This window comes from Cyprinus carpio, chromosome A12, assembly GCF_018340385.1.
Source record: "Cyprinus carpio isolate SPL01 chromosome A12, ASM1834038v1, whole genome shotgun sequence".
Taxonomy (NCBI): domain Eukaryota; kingdom Metazoa; phylum Chordata; class Actinopteri; order Cypriniformes; family Cyprinidae; genus Cyprinus; species Cyprinus carpio.
Window position 1 is genome coordinate 9,545,205 of NC_056583.1, and position 19,813 is coordinate 9,565,017.

At 38.1% G+C, this 19,813-nt stretch overlaps 1 long non-coding RNA gene across 1 annotated transcript; it reads right to left on the reverse strand.

Moving 5' to 3' along the window:
• Window positions 1-17,969: 17,969 nt before the first annotated feature.
• Window positions 17,970-19,421, reverse strand: LOC122147107. The gene is made up of 2 exons (XR_006161425.1): window positions 19,018-19,421; window positions 17,970-18,901 (listed from the first exon to the last, which is right to left on the reverse strand). It is a non-coding gene; the product is annotated as an uncharacterized LOC122147107 (long non-coding RNA).
• Between the last annotated feature and the right edge of the window lie 392 nt (window positions 19,422-19,813).

A 19,813-nucleotide genomic window follows, 5' to 3' on the forward strand; every position in this document is an offset into this window, starting at 1 on the left:
AAATATTTTATTTGTAGCCTTTTATAGCAGGCGAATCGCTACACCTGCTTAGCATTTCTCATTTCTTCTGTGTCCTGAAAAAGTGGACAAGCTCATTTTTTGAAGAACTGCTAAGTGATTTAAAGATCTTAAGCATTCAGCAGTGAACCTCACATACTGACTTAAAACTGTTCATTTTGCACTGAAAACTGTTCGAACTTAAACAATTGAACTTAAACTATTTGCACTGATTTATTGTGCTGGTTACACTTTGGTCCTTTGTGCAGTGGCTCAGGAGACTTTGAGTGTAAAAACCTCAACAATTTGAAGAAAAAAAAAAGTTTTATGAGGTAATGTGTAATGTAAGTTTTTTTTTTTTTTGAGGTGATGTGCGATGTAATCTTGTTACAATGGATTTCATAAAATTGGTATTAAAATAAAGTTTGAATAAGGTTCGAAGTCCCAGACGGAAGAGCAGATGACCACCACAGTAGAGCAGACGAGACCGAAGATCCCCACGACAGCGCAGACGACCACCACAACATAGGAGATGTAATAGAAAACCCCTACAGTGGAGCAGATGACCACCATAGCTGAGCAGATGGGACTGAAGATTGCCACAGTGATGGAGCAGGGAACCACCACGGCCGATCAGGCTGGACTGGAATAAAGAGCACAGAGAGGTTATCAACGCCCTCTGTGGCCGAAACAGGACAGGCAGAGAGTTCATAAACGGTCTCCTTTGTCGTGGCTGGACAGACAGAGAGTTCATAAATGGCCTCCTTGGCCATGACAGGACAGGCTGAGCATTCAGATATGGCCTCCTTGGCCAGAATAGGTCAATCAGAGGGTTCACAGGCGGCCTCTTTGGCCATGGTTGAACTGTCAGAGAGTTCAAAAGCAGTCACCGCTGCCTCTGGAGGTTCTGCAGCACAAGCCGCCACCTCGGGAGGAGCTGGAGCGGATACCACCGCTTCGGGAGGTTCTTCAGCAGATGCCACCACCTCGGGAGAAGCTGGACTCACTAAAGTCATTGGAACAGAGAACGGAGAACACTGAATGCCAGTCTCAAGGTCATGGGACTGACCTTGAGGTTCTGGGCATGGTCAACATGACGTGAAGAGACTCTGGAACAGCGGCCATGACAGGACGAGACTCTGGAATGGCAGTCCTTTTGTAGAAAGTCTCTGGGCTGGCTAACAATTTGGTAAGAGACTCTTGACTAGTGGCCATTGTGAAGAAGCTTTTGACCGGCGATCAAGATGGGGTGAACATCTTCCTCTACATCCCCCACAGTTAAAGAAGATTCACACAGCCGCAGAGCAATATCTATATACTGTGCCAGGGTCCACCTGGACTCACCCCCTGAAATCAGTCGACCAATGTTCTCATCCAGTCCACTCCAAAAGCATTCCACTGGGGCAAGATGGCAGTAAGTCACTCCTCCACAATGACTTATATGGGTCAGCCATTTTGATAAATGTCGCAGAGAGCATTCACAGGATCGCAAAAATCTCCTGCTGCTGGATCCATTGTTGGTCAATCATTCTGTAACATAGGAGACACGAAAGGGAGAGGATCCAAATGCAGCAGGTTTTAATGGCAAAAGACGAGGACACTGGAGAAAACACAGAGCAGAAACCAGGAGACCAAAATATAGTCAAACATGGTATACATCCAAACATTGGGCGCATAGGGCAACAAGTGTTCTCTAATGGCTTCGATCCATGACTGTGACTTTGGCCTCATCCAATGGAATGGTGACTGCTTGCAGGCTGCTAGGCCATCGTTATCTTGAGTTGCAGATGATCAGGAAGGCTTAAGATGTGTCCAGCGAAAACAAAGGTGGTGTTCGGTGACGGACACGGACAATGAAGACAATGTCAGGCATTGGATACGGTTAAGCTCAAGTAGCAAGTCGTCCTAGAAAGTGTCCTTATCCATGTCAGAGTCATATTCCACTGGCACATAGACTTGAACGAATGTCAACTTCACATACTTGCCTTGCCTTACAGGTCGCCAACAGAGTAGGCTTGATGCTGCTCAGCGGGAGAGGATGATCCCCATACCACGGACATAGTCATGGTCATGGCTGGTATATATCAAGGTCTTATTGTCATTTATCAACATACCACTGGCCATCCAACCGGTCTCACTAATCCCAAGGATCTCATGATAATATCACAGGAGTTGCACCAATTTGCCAGTTTGGTATGATTTCCAGACGTTCCAGGTAGTGAATCAAATTGATGATTTGGCATTGAGGATTGATAATTGGAGGTCGGACATTTGAATGACTTCGTTCCAACACCGTCATGCATGGTTGGCAGTCATCTCAGCTATCAAAACTACAGAAGAGGTCTCTTCTTGTTGTTTCATTAGTGGCAAGTGTTTTTTTACAGGGTGGGGTTACTGGCCCCACACCCAGCCCTCCTCCTTTGTCTGGACTTGGGACCACCATGGGGTAGATCCCCAAGGTGGAGTTCAGTTCTGTTCAATACAGTATTCATTGGGTGCAAATAGAATAGGGCTGTGAATGATGGAAATTCTCTGTAATACTGGCTACATTCACACAGTCAGTGTTTGAGATTGACAAACATATTTATCAAATTAAAAGGATAGTCTATTAAAAATACAAATAAATAATAATAATAATAATAATAATTGTCATCATTTACCCAAGTCATGTAATTCCAAAGAGGTTTGTTCTCATACGTCAAGCAAGTACGGTTCAGCTTCCGTTTTTACCTATGTAAGAATCCACCCGCCAGCCCAAAAAGTGGAATCCAGCTGCCTGGTCGAAGGTTTAATGCCTATTTGTTCTTTTACTTGCACTTCTGAATTTATCAGGATATAGTTTGAATTTTAGTTGAGCTCCGTGTTCAATCTGACTCCAATTTCAGGTGATCATTAAATTTAGACAAAAGCTGATCACAGATATCAATTGTTTATTAATTTAGATATTTGAGTACTCTGGAAATCCCATACTTTCAATAATCCGTTCATTGGGGACCTAATGTCTCTTTTAAGTCTCACGTTGGCCTTATATGGATCTTACGATCACAAACTTGCTAGTCTGATTTTAGTCAGAGGGTGTAGGTAGACTAATACCTGTTTTGCCTGCCGCCTACTGCTTGCTTATGGCAAAAAGTGTCCATTCCCATACAACCTGCTAGCATCAGCAATAGACAGAAATCAGAAGGTCTCCGATGGCGTGCGTACTGCTCCTATCATTCATGAGCCTTCAGTTTGACCTATCCTGGCTGTAGATTTGCGGTAACAAAAGCCTCCTCACAGTTTAATAGTCATAATGATTTCAGGAGAGTTCAGAATAAATCAAATATAACATTTTATTATCAGTCAGGTAAATATGTATTATGCCAATTACATAGTCAATTCAAATCAATACAAGACATCAAATTCTCAAAGATAAATCTAAGAGTAAAGGGTGCATACCTGACTTCAGGAAAATACATAGTATAGAGTGTGTGGACACCCTCCATACTACGGGCTTTCTGGCTACAGAATCAAAGTAGTGTTTTTGTCACTTCCCTTATACACTCAGACCAGACAACAAAAAAAATCTTCAAATCAGTTGTACAAACATAAAAGGCCTTTTGGTTGTTAGGTTCGGTGATCAAGGGTCACACCTGGATGGAGACAGATAAACATTCCCACAGACCCCTAAAGGGGAACACACCCCCTCCTCAGCAGAACACAATTCTACAAAAGTTTTCAATCTTTCTTATAATACAAGTGACTACTGTGAAATTGAGACCAATTTACCAGTCGCACAGATACCTTTAAAATGATACCAAACTTGAAAAGTTTATGAACATGAATTCTGAATATATGATAAATGATTTATGTGAGCATAGTAACTTGAGTTCTTGGCATTTCTCTGTCAACTTTAAGTGACCTGGACCATGTACCCAGGTGAAGGGGCTGACGAGCAAATGGTCTTTCTTCCAGGTCTCCCTATCTGATTTTTTCAACCTGTCCTCCAACTAATACGCTCATATAGGTCGTTTGTCCAAATCCCTGAAATACGACCCATCAGAGCGTATACTACAATTGCGCCCCTATCGGCAAAAGGCTCGTTGTCATATTAATGTTTTGTACTCTTTTATTTGCACTGTGTGCTTTGCGTTTCATGTAGCTCAGTTGGTAGATTATTGCATTATACCTTGATATGCAATCATGCTATCATGGGTTCGATCCCAGAGAACGGACGTGCACGTAAAATGTATATGCTCAATAAATCATAATTTAGCATGATTTCTGTGAGGGTTAGGTTTAGGGGGTGGGGTTAGGTGTGGTCATTCGAACGAATAAGCCACCTAGTAAAATATGTACGAATTACTGTGAGATCGGTGTAAAAAGTCCTCACATTGCATTTAAATAAGCGTGCGTTTTGATTGGTAATGACGTTATACGTCATTTCATGATGACAGACGCAACGCGAAACTGTCATTATTTTTACGCCCGCTAGAGGCCGCTTAACTTTAAAACGTAAATATAGGTCGTAATAAGGTGCTTGCACAAACGACCTATATGGTCGTTTTTTGTTGGAGGACAGGCTCGATTTTTTTGGAAAGTTTTGTGGAATGGCCTTTGCATTGCGATAGTTCCTGAGTCTTTGGCTTCACAAGGAGATCAAAGCCCATTGTTTTGTGGCATGGCCTTTGCACGTTTTGTGGCTTCATGACTAGTTAATTTCATATGGAAATAATTTCACTCCTTGCACCTATATGTATGTGTATGCTTTATATGTATGTGTTAGTCATTTTTTTAAATATTAATAAATGCCTAAATTTAATCTGTTCATGTCTTTTCAAAAGACTTGGAATAAATTGCTTAATTCATATGTATTAATTGTATAATTTTATGCATAAACGTTTCGGTTGCATGGGATTTCAATGAATGGGCAAAAAAAAAGTGTTCCGAAGATGAATGAAATATGTGTTTGGAACGACATGATATTTTTGGGGGTGAACTATCCCTTTATGTGACTCAGCTGCAGACAGTGGATCTATTAATATCCATATGAACAGGTATCCGAAGTTAGTCCCCTTTCTCGTATCTGTGATATAGCTTTGAGCAATGCTTGTAACCATAGTGACAGATAGTTAGCAAATATCAAACATGTATATTGCAACTTTAAGAAGGATTTAATTTTTATTCTCATTTATATTCTAAATCATTCCAGGCAGCTCCTGCTGCTCTCATCCTCTCAGATATGCAGCCATAATCTCTCCGGCTCTTTTAATTTCCTTTGCCTAGACACTAACCAGTAGTTTTGTTTTTAAAACCCTTTCCTGCCACCGAAAATTCAGTTCTGAATGAATGAATTAGGAGAGTCACGTTTTTAAATCTTTCTTTTTAATGGCCAAACTGCATGTGAGGATAGGATACATTTATTTAGCACTCCGAACAGTACTGACATCCGCTGTGTGATTGTATCCATTATGTTCCTGAACCCTTGAAGTGTCATTGATGTTCCTCTTTTACTCTGAGCCCTATTGTTTCACCCATTGATCCCTGGTATTTTTAGAGGCATTGCTCAATGCAAACACTCTCTGAAGTAAGACTCAGATTACATTAAATTGTTTGACTTTATGTATATACAACCCAGTCTCACGGAAGTTCGTGATATAGTCACGAAATTTAATCTATTGATTCGTGTTTGTGAACACGAAATTCCCTTTTTTTCGTGTCAATCAGCATGACTTTCAATCTAATGTATTTCAATAGGAAGCATTTTTCGTGTCTGCACCACGTTTTTCTTTCTGCCGCGGGAGCATTTTTTCTTATTTGTTATTCATTTTTAAACTTTAAGCGCTATATTACTCAACATTTAACCAGGAGATTTTATCCTTGTTTTATTGCTTTATATTGTGTAGGCTACTAACCATTGTGCTACAGCCATCCCTTCTAAATGTTGCTATTTCTTTTCTGAAAAATGCAGTTTTTCCATCTATATAATAGGGTAATGCTTCATTCATTTTAAGTCGCAGCATGAAGCAGTGTTCTTGCCACCAGTGATGCTTCCCCTCAGACAGCAACATAGTGTTGGCCCAGATCTGGCCCACATCTGGCCTGTGTGAAATCCATGCAGGCCAGATTTGGGCCGACACTGGTTGCTGTCTCGGCCTCCAGTTTATCTGTGGTTTAGCACTGGTACTGAACTGGTGTAATTTATTTGGCATTATTTCCTTTGAGGTCAACATCTTTTTCTGATCTTTACTTTTTTTCATTATTGAAGCATTTTCTGTGTCACTGATCTATGGCATCCTAAATTTATCTTTCTGAGAATGAAAAATCTAAAATCCTTGACTTTGCAGCAAGGTTAATTGATTTTGCCAAAGGCGAATCTCTAAAGATTTTCACTTTTTCTTAAAGCTTAGTAAGTCTTTTGTGCACTCACATATCAAGAGCAAGCTGAAGAGGATTTGGTGCAGCAAAAATTATTTTATCAACCGTTTTCTTTTTCATTCAGTTCATTCAGTCATACTTTTAAGACATGCACTATGAGTAAGCGATGACTGTAAACACATGCTTTGGAGCATAGTCATGTTCCAATGCAGAATGCAAGTAATGACTCTTCAGTGTTCTGTGATTGGGAAAAACATTGTGGGATATCCCAAAGCCATCAGTCCAAAGCCATCAGTGTCTTTTTCTTGTGACACTTAGATACATGTAAAATGTGACCTCGCTGACATAAGTGCCTTTCATTGTTCAACTAAATAAAAAAATAAAATAAAATAAAATAAAAAAATAGTTGTACTATCAATTTGCCTGCTTCTGCTCACTCTGCTCGGACCTTCCACGTAGACTGAAGCAAGAGTTCACAACATAGTGAATCTCATATTTCACAATACTAAAGAAGTAGTATAAAGAAAATAGTGACGATAAACTAATATCAGGTACAACGTTACAATATATGGAGACAATGCCTTATATAAAAGTTTTCACTCAATGCAGTCAACAATGAATACCAAAGAAATATATAAAAATATACATAGACACTATGTAATGCATCCCACACTTATTATTCAAACAACCTATATAGTATACCTCTTCAGTCGCCCACATTTCAGCATTTGACATACATATAATCAAATCAAGTTAGAATGCACATAAAGAAATCACAAAAACACATAGAAATACATAACCACACCTGCATAAGTTGGAAACATGCAGTTATCAATCGTTGTACACTTTTGAACAGGACTGAACAAAATGCATACCTCGCTCTGCTCAGACCTCCCGCGGACTGAAGCAAGAGTGTGCAGTGCACCAGTTACATCATAACTTCAATGCACACAGAACTCAAAGTTTTTTTTTTTTTTTTTTTTCACATATATATCCCAATTTCCAACAGAAAAACATGAGGAGAAAACACAAGTTATAGTCAAAACCTGTTACAGTTAGATAGATGAACATCATTGTAAAAATGGAACAAGCTATTTACTTAAAACATGTATGGTAATATGGTAATATTTTTGAGTAGTTTTTAAGGCTTGATTTTTTAATGGAATCTGCCTGAATAAATCATGTAAAATCTCCTAAATTAATCTATGACACAATGAATTTAATATAATTAGTGAAATGTGCTCATTTATTTTAAGTTGATTTTCAAAAGTCTGTGATTTTGAGTGAGGCCTGTTTGTATTTGAGTTATTTTGTATTTTTAAAAGACTGTATACAGCCAAAAAGCTCAAGTAGGAAAATTCTTGAGAAATACTGGAAAGTACTGAACTAGCACTAGCAAAGCTACTGCTCACTGAACAAGGTTTAATGCCTTAGAGGAGTAGTATCCATAACCATAAGCTCTACTCTTCTGCATAATGGTAACGATTGCACTGTGCAATGGAAACTTCAATGTAATAGAAACCCTTTCAAATGTCAAACATAACTAAACATTAATAGATGTTTCCCTTCACTCAAAAACACATAAAATAGCATTTAATTTCAAAATTCACACTCAACAACAAGCAAAACACAAAGCAAACAATTAACTAAAAAACAAAACTAAAAAAAAAATCCAAAACCGAGGAAATAAACTTTAAATAAATAGGTAGCTGTAGAGAATTAGTCTACTGAAGGCGGGTGTAGTGAAAAACCCATGCGCAGTTTATTTACAAACGTGATCCAAAATACATACATAATCCGAGACTAGAGACTTGACTTGACGAGGCATGAACAGACTTGACGTGAACAGACTTGACGAGGCATAAACAGACTAGACTCAATACATGACAAATAACAATGGCAAAATGAGGGCTATTTATACCAAGCCAGGCAAGAGTGGGGAGCCATGGTGGTGCAGGCCAAGCAGGGAGCTATGGCGGAGCAGGCCGAGCAGGGAGCTATGGTGGAGTAGGCAGAGCAGGACGGCTGAGTGGTACCGGCAGAGCAGGAAGCCAAGGCAGAGCAGAGACATGGACGGATCAATAGGATGTGACAGAGCAGGCAGAGAGTTCTTGAGATGCCTCCTTAGCCATAACGGGACAGACAGTGAGTTCCTGAAAGGCCTCATTAGCCGTGACAGGACAGGCAAGTGAGTTCATGAATGGCCTCCATAGCCATGACCGGACAGACAGTTAGTTCATGAACGGCCTCCGTGGCAGTGTCAGGACAGGCAAAGAGTTCAGAAGCAGCCTCCATAGCTGTTACATGGCAGGCGAAGAGTTCATAAACAGTCTCCTTGGCTGTAACAGGGCAGACAGAGAGTTCAAATGTGGGCGCTGCCACCTCTGGAGGTTCTGCAGTGGACTGGCAGCCAGCACCTGCATCTTGGCCGGGGACTCAGGCGTGTTAGCCCTGTTATGACGAGACTCTGGAAGATCAGCTGAGCCATGACAACACTATAGAATAGCGGCCATTTTCCAAAGAGACTCTTGAGTGGCGGCCACCTTGCAATGAAGCTCTTCAATGGCGGCCATGTTGAGCAGAATCTCTTGAGGTACCGGCATGACGTGAGCAAGCTCTGGCTTGGCAGATGTGACGTGAGCAGGCCCTGGGGTAGCAGACATGACATTAAGGTGACTAAACTCCAAAATAAATGAGATGAGAGCAATGAACAAGAAACATAAAACAAAACCCAAACCCCACATTACAGTAGCCTTCTTTCCTTATTTTTTTCCCCGTTTAATCAGTTCCTCAATTCAAGCCTCAAAACTGCTAAAGTTTTCTTTAAAAAAATTAGGAAAACATATCTCCCGGTTTTATTAGTAAAGAGTCCTCAATAATTTCTATACAGCACTGAATCACAATTTTTTAATGAAATATACACACTTTTTGTGAATTTTTTTAATGAAAATTACAAGACCCATGATTCAGTTTTTTACAGTACATAAAACTAGAGGTCAACCGATATTGGATTTTAGCTAGGTTGGACCACACTGGCCGATACCGATTAATTAACCGATAGTTTTTAAAATGGATACTGAAAAAAAAAAAAAAATACTAAAATAGTGCTTTATTTATAAAAAAAAAGTAGTAGTAGTAATAACAATAATAACAGTAATAGTAATAGTAAATGTTGAAATTACCACACTCTAATAGGGCCCTATGAAATCTGTTACATTTTTTCCTAAATTCCATTTTATTTATTTCCAAATTCTGTTATTTATTTTTCTGGATTCTGTTTTTTCCATTTTAATTTTACTCCACTCCTTTTTAATGGTTAAATTAAAGTTAATTAATCATAAAGTCTAATTAAATAAAATCATGAAACGTACACATTTTCAAAGCAGTTTAATAAAAGTTTAACAAAAATTACATGATTAGGGCCCTATGAAATGTTTTATTTTTTCTCACCATATTTATTTTTTATTGTTATCAAATTCTGTTTTAGCATGTCTAATTATTTGAACGTATAAAACAACTTAATTAATTTTTTTTCTTAAAGAAGCCTAATGATTTTTTCCCCTCAAAAATTCTGTGTGTATTGACATTTTTATTGTTATCAAATCAAGGCATGAAACATTAATTTTATTTGTCTTTTAATTACTTAAAATTAAGCAAACTTTTTTTGGCAAACAAAGGGGATTTACTATTAAAATTAAAACATGGAAGAAATGTTGTGTGATTATTCGTTAAAAATAATGCTTGTTTCATTTTAGTAGTAGTAGTAGGCTCTGTACATTCTACTGAACAATAGACTTCAAAACTGGACTTTTATTTTGATGGGTTGCACAATAAATGAATACCTTTACAATTCTGTGCATGTGATATGATGCTTTTGCGCAAATCAAACGGTCAAATGCTCATGAAGTGACTCTCAGAGCAGTTCTGGAGATGTTCTTCATGTGTTTTTGTCCTCATTTAGTTAGACAGCAGACGCTGAAATCACCGCGAGCGTCACACGCGCTAAACTGTGAATTCCGTTTTTATGAATGGATTCCGCGATTCCGTCCGCGTTTTCTGCATTGCGGAAAACATAGGGCCCTACAATTATACCAGCACAATGTTTACTCTCGCACTTTAACTGCTTCTATTACTGAGCGCTTAATGATTATCTAATCAAAATAAAAGAGCAGTGCTGAGTCTAGGAGAACTCACGGGTATCAAGTTTACTTCAAGAATGAACAATGTTTAAAAAATGGAGCAAACGGAAAGAGCGATCTATATTATAGCTCTATGAAGCATACATACTTTATTAGAGCCACAGAAAGACAATGGAATTCTCAATATGCAATTCTTTATGTACATTAACAACGACTCGGGGCGAATATAATGTAGTTTAATGGAAAACTCTGTTCAGCGTGCAGCGTCACGTGTCTAAACAAACAGCACGTGCTGTCAGTGATTTCAACCACTAGTGGCCGCTCTCGCACTGTATAATGAAAACAGAGCCTTATCAGCCGCTCCAGCAACAGACCCAACCCGGGAAACTATCAGCCGCTCCAGCAAAGGACGAAACGCGGAAAACTATCGGCATGGATTTTTGCCGATAACCTATTGTTCCAGTAATCAACTATCGGTGCCGATTAATCGCCAACACCGATAAATCGGTCGACCTCTACATAAAACCACAAGACACTGACGTGGGGTCATTTTTCAATCTCTTTTTCACTTTCAGTAGTTTACATCAGTTTACCAAAGGCCATATTATCTAGGCCAACTGAATTACAAAATGCATTTGTCCTCCATGTCCCAAATAAATTTCCTACATGACATTTCTGTTTTGTCAGAACTCACTCTCTGCTCTGACTTGTCTAACGACATTTGAGCAGAAAGGGTCATTAGCACTGATTTGATCATTCATCCTCCCAAGTGCCATTTTGTCCAGAGGCTAACAGGAAGAGAATGGGAGCAATCGAGAGCAAATGGTTGCAGAATACTGCATTGGGTCTGTTCTCAGAGCTTGAGAATCTATCATAGTCCTATTTCAGATTGCAGTGGAGCACAGTAGGCCTTATCTTGCACTGTTCCAAAACATAATCTGTGTTATGCATACTGATGAAGACAGTAACAAAACAACAACTTATTTGTGCATTCAGTTATCTCCAGTTATTATTATTATTATTATTATTATTATTATTATTATTATTATTATTAAAGCTGATGTTCAGGGGGCCGTGTTCAGTAAACTGGTCATTCTGCAGAAATGTCCATTTTTCTGTCCCTAGCCTTTACAGAAATATTACAATTGAAAAACACATTAGGGTTACAATTTTTTGATATTTTAAAATAAACCAATATGTTATTTGAGAAATTAGACCTTCTTGCACCATCAATGTGGCAATATTTGTTTTCAATTAATTATAAAGAATTCCAAGCACCACAAAACTGCTCGTCCCCACAGCCATGTACAGAGGGAAAGTGCTTTATTTTGCAGTCAAAAACTGTTTTTTTTGTATTCATAACTATCAAATATATGATATAAATGGCATAATAAAACAAAATGCTGAATAAATATTATAACATATATAATGAAAACAGTGGTCCCCTGAAGTTGTCTCACTGGTGTTACCGTTTGACAAAAACCGTTACCGTTTGAAATAAAAATCACACTGATGACATCACTTGACTTCCTCCTTCCTATTTTCTAAAGATCTATGAAAAAAGGCCCATGTTAAGTCCACTGTTTCTTTTCAGTTATCAGAAATGTTCTCATTTAACTCAGGATTTCATATGAAGCTTTTAGTTGACGTCACTGATATGACCTATTTATTGTTAGGGAATTGTAAAAATAACTATAATACAAACAGATTAAACTACTCAATTTAGTGAGTACACCATGACTGACAACATGTGGTTTGATACCCTACAGCAGACATTTTGTAAAATGCATTTTTCATGAAAATTGTCACTGGTGTTACCTTCCTTATGGGTATATCAGTATATCAGGTCTTATGTATGTCACTGGTGTTACTGTGCTGTGTTACTGTACTGTTTTTTCTTTTAACATTAAATAAAACATAATCTCCTTATTTCTTGTATTTTCATTATTTTTCTGTAACTCTGACTACGTGCTGAAAAAAAAATCTTTCATAATATCTTTTAATATTGATGAAGGTAACACCAGTGACAAAAAAATGGTACATGTGGTCTTGAAATAATTGCACAAAAAAAGCTAAAAAGAAAAAGAATTAAGATGTCATTTATATGTATTCATAAAGTCAGAAAGTAATCTAATAATGTGGTCTAAGTTTAAATGTTAAAATACATTTTAAGACATTTTGCCATACCAAAAGTGGACGTTTCTGTAGAATGACCCAAACTTGTTTGGAACAGTAGCAAAATGTGAAAAAAAAAAAAAAAAAAAAAAAACACTGAACAGACATCCTGTACTGAATTGGCTTCTGTGTCGAACTTTATTCATTCAGTCTTATCCTGAGCAGATGGTGTTTGCTTGTCACTGGTTGCTATGCTTGCTTTTCATTAGAGAACAAGAGGTCAGTGTTCTTTCAGTTGAGGTCTATAGAAACGTGGGACTAATTGGGACTGGATCAGAGATGAACACTCACGGATGTTGAGATTTGAGTTTAGTTTATTTATTTATTTATTTATTTTTTAATCTAGAGTGGCAATCTGCATGGCTGGGCATCTTTGCAATGTATATAGTCCATGAAGTTTGACTGGTCACTCAAGTGTTGCTAGTACACAGGGGCGCAGGAGACATTTTCAAAGTGGGGGACAAAATTTTAAGCAAAAGCCCAGATAGTAAGATCAGATTTCAAGATATCGGACCACCATTATATATTAGACTTGTTGGATTACATCTTATTTAACACAGCCTAATTCAGTTTGGTTTCATATACCAATGGCTATATTTAAAATATTTGAGATTTCTAAATTGCCTGATAAGCTTTCAAATTTTCACAAACAGATTGCAATACTGGAAAATGGTATTTATCCACAACTTTACACCACACAGAGCCACCTTGTGGAATAATAGAATTATTACAATAAATAGGAAGACGCTATTTAAACAAGAATGGTTTGAGAAAAAAAGTTCTTTATGTTGTCAGTTTGACAGATGAAGATGGTCAGTCAATTCAGTATAATGCAGTCTTGGAGAAATTTGCGATAAAATCTTCCTTTAGAGAATATAATACTGTGTGTAGAGCCATCCCTCTTGCACTAAAACAATTAATACAAAATATTCAAACATATTCTGATTTAAGACAGGACTATTTAGATCAGGGTCAGATGCACTATTCATTAAATAATTAACATGTGGAGAACAAATATACCACCATAACAAATTTTTCATATTTGTCATAACAGCATTATATTCTATGGGTTTAATGAATTTGCAGACAATGCAGTTATCTGTAACTGTCATAAAACTGTATTTTCACTGTCTTAGAGGAGAGTGCTATTGAATGTGTAGCTTATATGAAGTGGGTTTTTAATAATAATAAAAAAAATAATAATAATTTAATTCAAAACAAACTCTAGATAAAAAAAATAAATAAACTCCCAATAAATGTCCAAACAGTGATGCTATCACAGCATTTGCTGTGTTATATCTTGTGCATCATTTACATTTAGCATTTAATGTCGATTTGATAGTAAACATCATAATTGTTACTTATTATTGGCATCATTGTACAGATTGAGAATTCATTGCACTGATTTTAAATTCAGTTGAGGTATCTGACATAATATGACATAACATTGATCTTTTATGCAGTGTGTCTTAAGAGCCATATAGACTATACAGGTCCTTCTAAAAAAATTAGCATATTGTGAAAAAGTTCATTATTTTCCATAATGTAATGATAAAAATTAAACTTTAATATATTTTAGATTCATTGCACACCAACTGAAATATTTCAGGTCCTTTATTGTTTTAATACTGATGATTTTGGCATACAGCTCATGAAAACCCAAAATTCCTATCTCAAAAAATTAGCATATCATGAAAAGGTTCTCTAAACGAGCTATTAACCTAATCATCTGAATCAACTAATTAACTCTAAACACCTGCAAAAGATTCCTGAGGCTTTTAAAAACTCCCAGCCTGGTTCATTACTCAAAAACCGCAATCATGGGTAAGACTGCCGACCTGACTGCTGTCCAGAAGGCCATCATTGACACCCTCAAGCGAGAGGGTAAGACACAGAAAGAAATTTCTGAACGAATAGGCTGTTCCCAGAGTGCTGTATCAAGGCACCTCAGTGGGAAGTCTGTGGGAATGAAAAAGTGTGGCAAAAAAACGCTGCACAACGAGAAGAGGGTGACGGGACCCTGAGGAAGATTGTGGAGAAGGACCGATTCCAGACCTTGGGGGACCTGCGGAAGCAGTGGACTGAGTCTGGAGTAGAAAACATCCAGAGCCACCGTGCACAGGCGTGTGCTTTTGAACCAGAAACAGCGGCAGAAGCTCCTGACATGGGCTACAGAGAAGCAGCACTGGACTGTTGCTCAGTGGTCCAAAGTACTTTTTTCGGATGAAAGCAAATTTTGCATGTCATTCGGAAATCAAGGTGCCAGAGTCTGGAGGAAGACTGGGCAGAAGGAAATGCCAAAATGCCTGAAGTCCAGTGTCAAGTACCCACAGTCAGTGATGGTCTGGGGTGCCATGTCAGCTGCTGGTGTTGGTCCACTGTGTTTTATCAAGGGCAGGGTCAATGCAGCTAGCTATCAGGAGATTTTGGAGCACTTCATGCTTCCATCTGCTGAAAAGCTTTATGGAGATGAAGATTTCGTTTTTCAGCACGACCTGGCACCTGCTCACAGTGCCAAAACCACTGGTAAATGGTTTACTGACCATGGTATTACTGTGCTCAATTGGCCTGCCAACTCTCCTGACCTGAACCCCATAGAGAATCTGTGGGATATTGTGAAGAGAAAGTTGAGAGACGCAAGACCCAACACTCTGGATGAGCTTAAGGCCGCTATTGAAGCATCCTGGGCCTCCATAACACCTCAGCAGTGCCACAGGCTGATTGCCTCCATGCCAAGCCGCATTGAAGCAGTAATTTTTGCAAAAGGATTCCCGACCAAGTATTGAGTGCATAACTGAACATAATTATTTGAAGGTTGACTTTTTTTGTATTAAAAACACTTTTCTTTTATTGGTCGGATGAAATTAGCTAATTTTTTGAGATAGGAATTTTGGGTTTTGCTGCTTCCGGACCTGGAAGACTTGCTGTGATAAATTGAACCATGAATTCTGCTGTTGACCAAAAAATCCTGAAGGAGAATGTCCAGCCATCTGTTTGTGACCTCGAGCTGAAGCAAACTTGGGTTCTGCAGCAGGACAATGATCCAAAACACACCAGCAAGTCCATCTCTAAATGGCTGAAGAAAAACTAAATGAAGACTTTGGAGTGGCCTAGTCAAAGTCCTGACCTGAATCCTATTGAGATGCTGTGGCATGACCTTAAAAAGCCGGTTCATGCTCAAAAACCCTCCAATGTGGCTGAATTACAACAATTCTGCATAGATGAGTGGACCAAAATTCCTCCACAGCGCTGTAACAGATTCAATGCAAGTTATCGCATAGCTTGATTGCAGTTGTTGCTGCTAAGGGTGGCCCAACCAGTTATTAGGTTTAGGAGGCAAACACCTTTTCACACAGGGCCATATAGTTTTGGATTTTGTTTCCCCTTAATAATAAAAACCTACATTTATAAACTGCATTCTGTTTACTTGTGTTATCTTTTACTAATATTTAAATTTGTTTGATGATCTGAAACATTAAAGTGTGACAAACATGCAAAAAAAAAAAAAAAAAAGAAATCAGGAAGGGGGCCAACACTTTTTCACACCACTGTACATGCTTTTATTAAGATTAACTGTTAGATGCCTGTTTTTCCTGTCATACTGTAGCTATGCAAAGATTTGATTTCAAAAACAGTATCATAGCTATTAAACTATTTCTTGTTATGGTCCTAAATCTGTATTCAACCTTAGAACGATCTCCAAAAAAAGAGGTGCTTTTGTAGTGGATGTGCTTTAAAAAAAAAAATTGTAATCTTAATTCAAATGATGAAGGGTTCTGAAAGTCTGACAGTAATGAGTGTTGAGTACCACTGTAAAGTTAACCCTGCCTGATTAACATTTTAAAACATTCGTTAAAAATTTAGAAAAGTAATCAGTTACATTAATTTAATAAAGTAATTGAAATAGTTACACTACTTATTACATTTTAAATATGGTAGCTTGTAATCTGTAACCTATAACAGTAATTTATATAACCCTATAACAGTAATATAAAAGTAATTTTCCTGATACTGTTGGTTGAAAAATAATTAATTTCTATCGCAAGAGCATAGAGCGATTTGCGAGTGCACAGGATGCAGTTTGAGCGCGCACACATGCACACTTTGATTGAGAGTGGCTGCATTCAAAAGCTTAGGCAGCTGACTTGGAAGTGATTTCGGACAGGCTTCTGAGGCAGTGTAACGGTTTAATGATTTACAACAAAATAAAACAAGTTTTGGCCCCTGTCCCCCATGTCAACGGCACGCCTGCTAGTACAGAATGTAAAAACATTGTCAATATACATAGTAGATGCAGAAAAAAAAATATATATTTTAGGATAACCTTGATGCAAAAATACAGATTTCATTTAAATCCTTTCTGTCTGCTCTTAATTTACTCACCTATGTTCTGATGCATGAACCTCCCCCATGGGACTACATGATTAATAGTCATGTCCCCTTGATTCATAACAGCCCCTAAAAACTGGTTCATTTTCATTAACCTCCTCCCACGTAGTATTAGATTAAATGTTCTGAAAACAAGGATTATTAGTTCATTGATATGGACCACCAGCTTGTGCCTCTATGAGGTCTCACAAGGATTCTCCTGTAACTGGTTTTAAGATTTCATACACATTTGACCAGAAGGATCATGGCTAAATGCCCATCAGAGAATAATAAAATATTTAAATCAGTGCTTGTATTTTTGACTTACACTTCTCATCAGTGAATCTGTAATGAGTTTAGTTCACAGTTTATCACACCTCTTTTCTATTGTGAGTATATTTTAATGCCAGGATGCCAATAAGTCAGGTCAGGCCTATTCAGTTGACTATCATTCCTGATTTGTATAGTTGCACAGAGACTATGCGATTGCTTCGGCCACATTTGGAACTATTTTCATTGGTGGAGCAAAAACAGACAACGTAAATAGCAATATTTTGTCTAAAATATATGTCACTGAATATTAGGGATGGCTCGCTACCACTTTTTCATATTTGAAAACATACCCGTAATAACTTTGTGAAAATTTAACTACTATACTGAAAGAAATAGCATAGACTTCTTCATGGCTAGTGTTTGCATATTTCATTTCATTCTCTAACCCACAGATCTGTGTAGCCTACTACTGTTAAATGCTTCTGTTTTTGATAACATTTCCAACAGATAATAACATGATTACTGTCAGCTTAAATGCTGGTGAATAATGTTGCTATATATTGATATGAAAACATAAAAACCATACCACGGACACTGAGCATTCTTGCAAACTGTTAAAACATGCAGACACTCATATGAAGAGTTTTAAATAGCAAATTCTTCATTCAGAGAACAAATTTTATTTCTGAACATGAAAAAAATTACCAAGGTCCGGACCTCGGTCACCTCATAGCTGGCTACAGTCATGGTTCTATGTAGTTATTTTTGTGTCTTTTTTATTCAACATACTGTGTTTGAGAGAAAAACTAATTAGACTGTAATTAAAAAAATAAAAGACTGCAAATAAAAAAAATATATATATTATTAAGAATATTATATTAACAAAAATAATCATCCAAAAAACTGTTTGCATTGCAAATAAATATTCTGTGCATTTCTGTAATGACGAGGCTGTGGCAGAGTTGGAATCCATATGATGAAGGTTATTAACAGCAGACTGATTTGACAGAACTGTGAAGGCAGGCAGAGGGTCAAAACCAGAGTAGCAGTCCAGTCCTTCAACATATGCAGGAATAATCCAAAAGACAAAGGTGAGCAGGCAGGCAAAAGGTCCAAACACAAATATCAGTATAATCAGGCAACCAAAACAAAAGCGATAATCCAGGTAATTGAGAATCAGGCAACCAGGCAGAATCATGCATTAGATAGACAGGAAGATAACAGGGAAAACACTCTGTAAGGCAGTAGAACTGGCTATACTTTGAAATGTGCAAACAGAATGTCTCATGCCATATAGCAACAGAACAGGAAGTGATCTTAGAGGAAGCAGAGGGAGCGGCACACAGTCAGTACTCAGGTGAGGACTCCCTCTGCACCTCCTGAAGCTCAACGTGGAGGTCCCTATGGTGATGGTGCTGGTTGATCGGGTCTGGCTTAATGAAACTTCTCAATGTGAGACGGATCCAAGATATTGCGGACAGCTACCCATGACCTCTCCATGAATCCAGCAACTCATTCACCTTATAAGCAGGAGTTATGTCAACATCCAAAGGTGGTGTTGGCTCTTGGACCTCATTGCCAGGGTTAGCATCCTGGTGGATCCGTTAGAGGAGGAAAACATGAAAGGAGGGAGAGATAATTAACAGGAAGCTCTAACTGGCATGTGACTTAATTAATTCTCTCAAGAATCTTGGAATGGCCAACATACCTTGGGCTGAGCTTCCTGCTTGGTAGTCACAGCTTGAGGCCTCTCATTGAGGGCCAGACCCAATGTTCTGGTGAGTAGGGATGATGTGGGCAACATCGCCTGTTGGCCTGGAGCTTCTCTGCTCTCACGGCTCTCTGAAGATGGACATGCATACTGTCCCACACCCTCTCAATACGTCGGATCCAGTTGTCCACAGCTGGGACCAAAGATGGTTCGCCTGACCACAGGAACAAGGGAGGTTGAAACCCCAGGATGTACTGGAAGGGTGTCATGCTGGTAGAGGAACGAGTCAATGAGTTATGCCCAGGGAAGAAATTCAAATCAGCAGTGCTGTTCGCAGCTACAATAAGTTCTCAAACTTTTTTGGCTGCCCCCTCTTTAAACCTATAAAAAAATCTGCCACCCTCCCCCGAATCCCCATTCCACCTCAGACTGCCAAATAATTTCACTAAACATTATGAAAAATTAATGTTTTTTTTTTAATTGAAAAACATGCAGTGAAAAAAAACAACAACAAAAAAAAACACCTGCACCAATTGAAACAATGAAAAAAGAACAGAGAGAGAATAAGCAACTCTTTTGCAGTCGTGTGAGATTTCTTGCATTGTGCAACGTGATTTTGTAAGAAGCCAGTTGTGCTTTCGCTATTGCTGAAGTGGCTTTTGCAAATCAAAATTTGCTGCCGATGGTATTGATCAAGTTTTCTTTTGAAAAATTCAAGTGACTTTTGAACATAATTCGGATGCATGCTCTAAATGTGTCTTAATAATTTTGTGGGATTCATGCTATCCGCTTC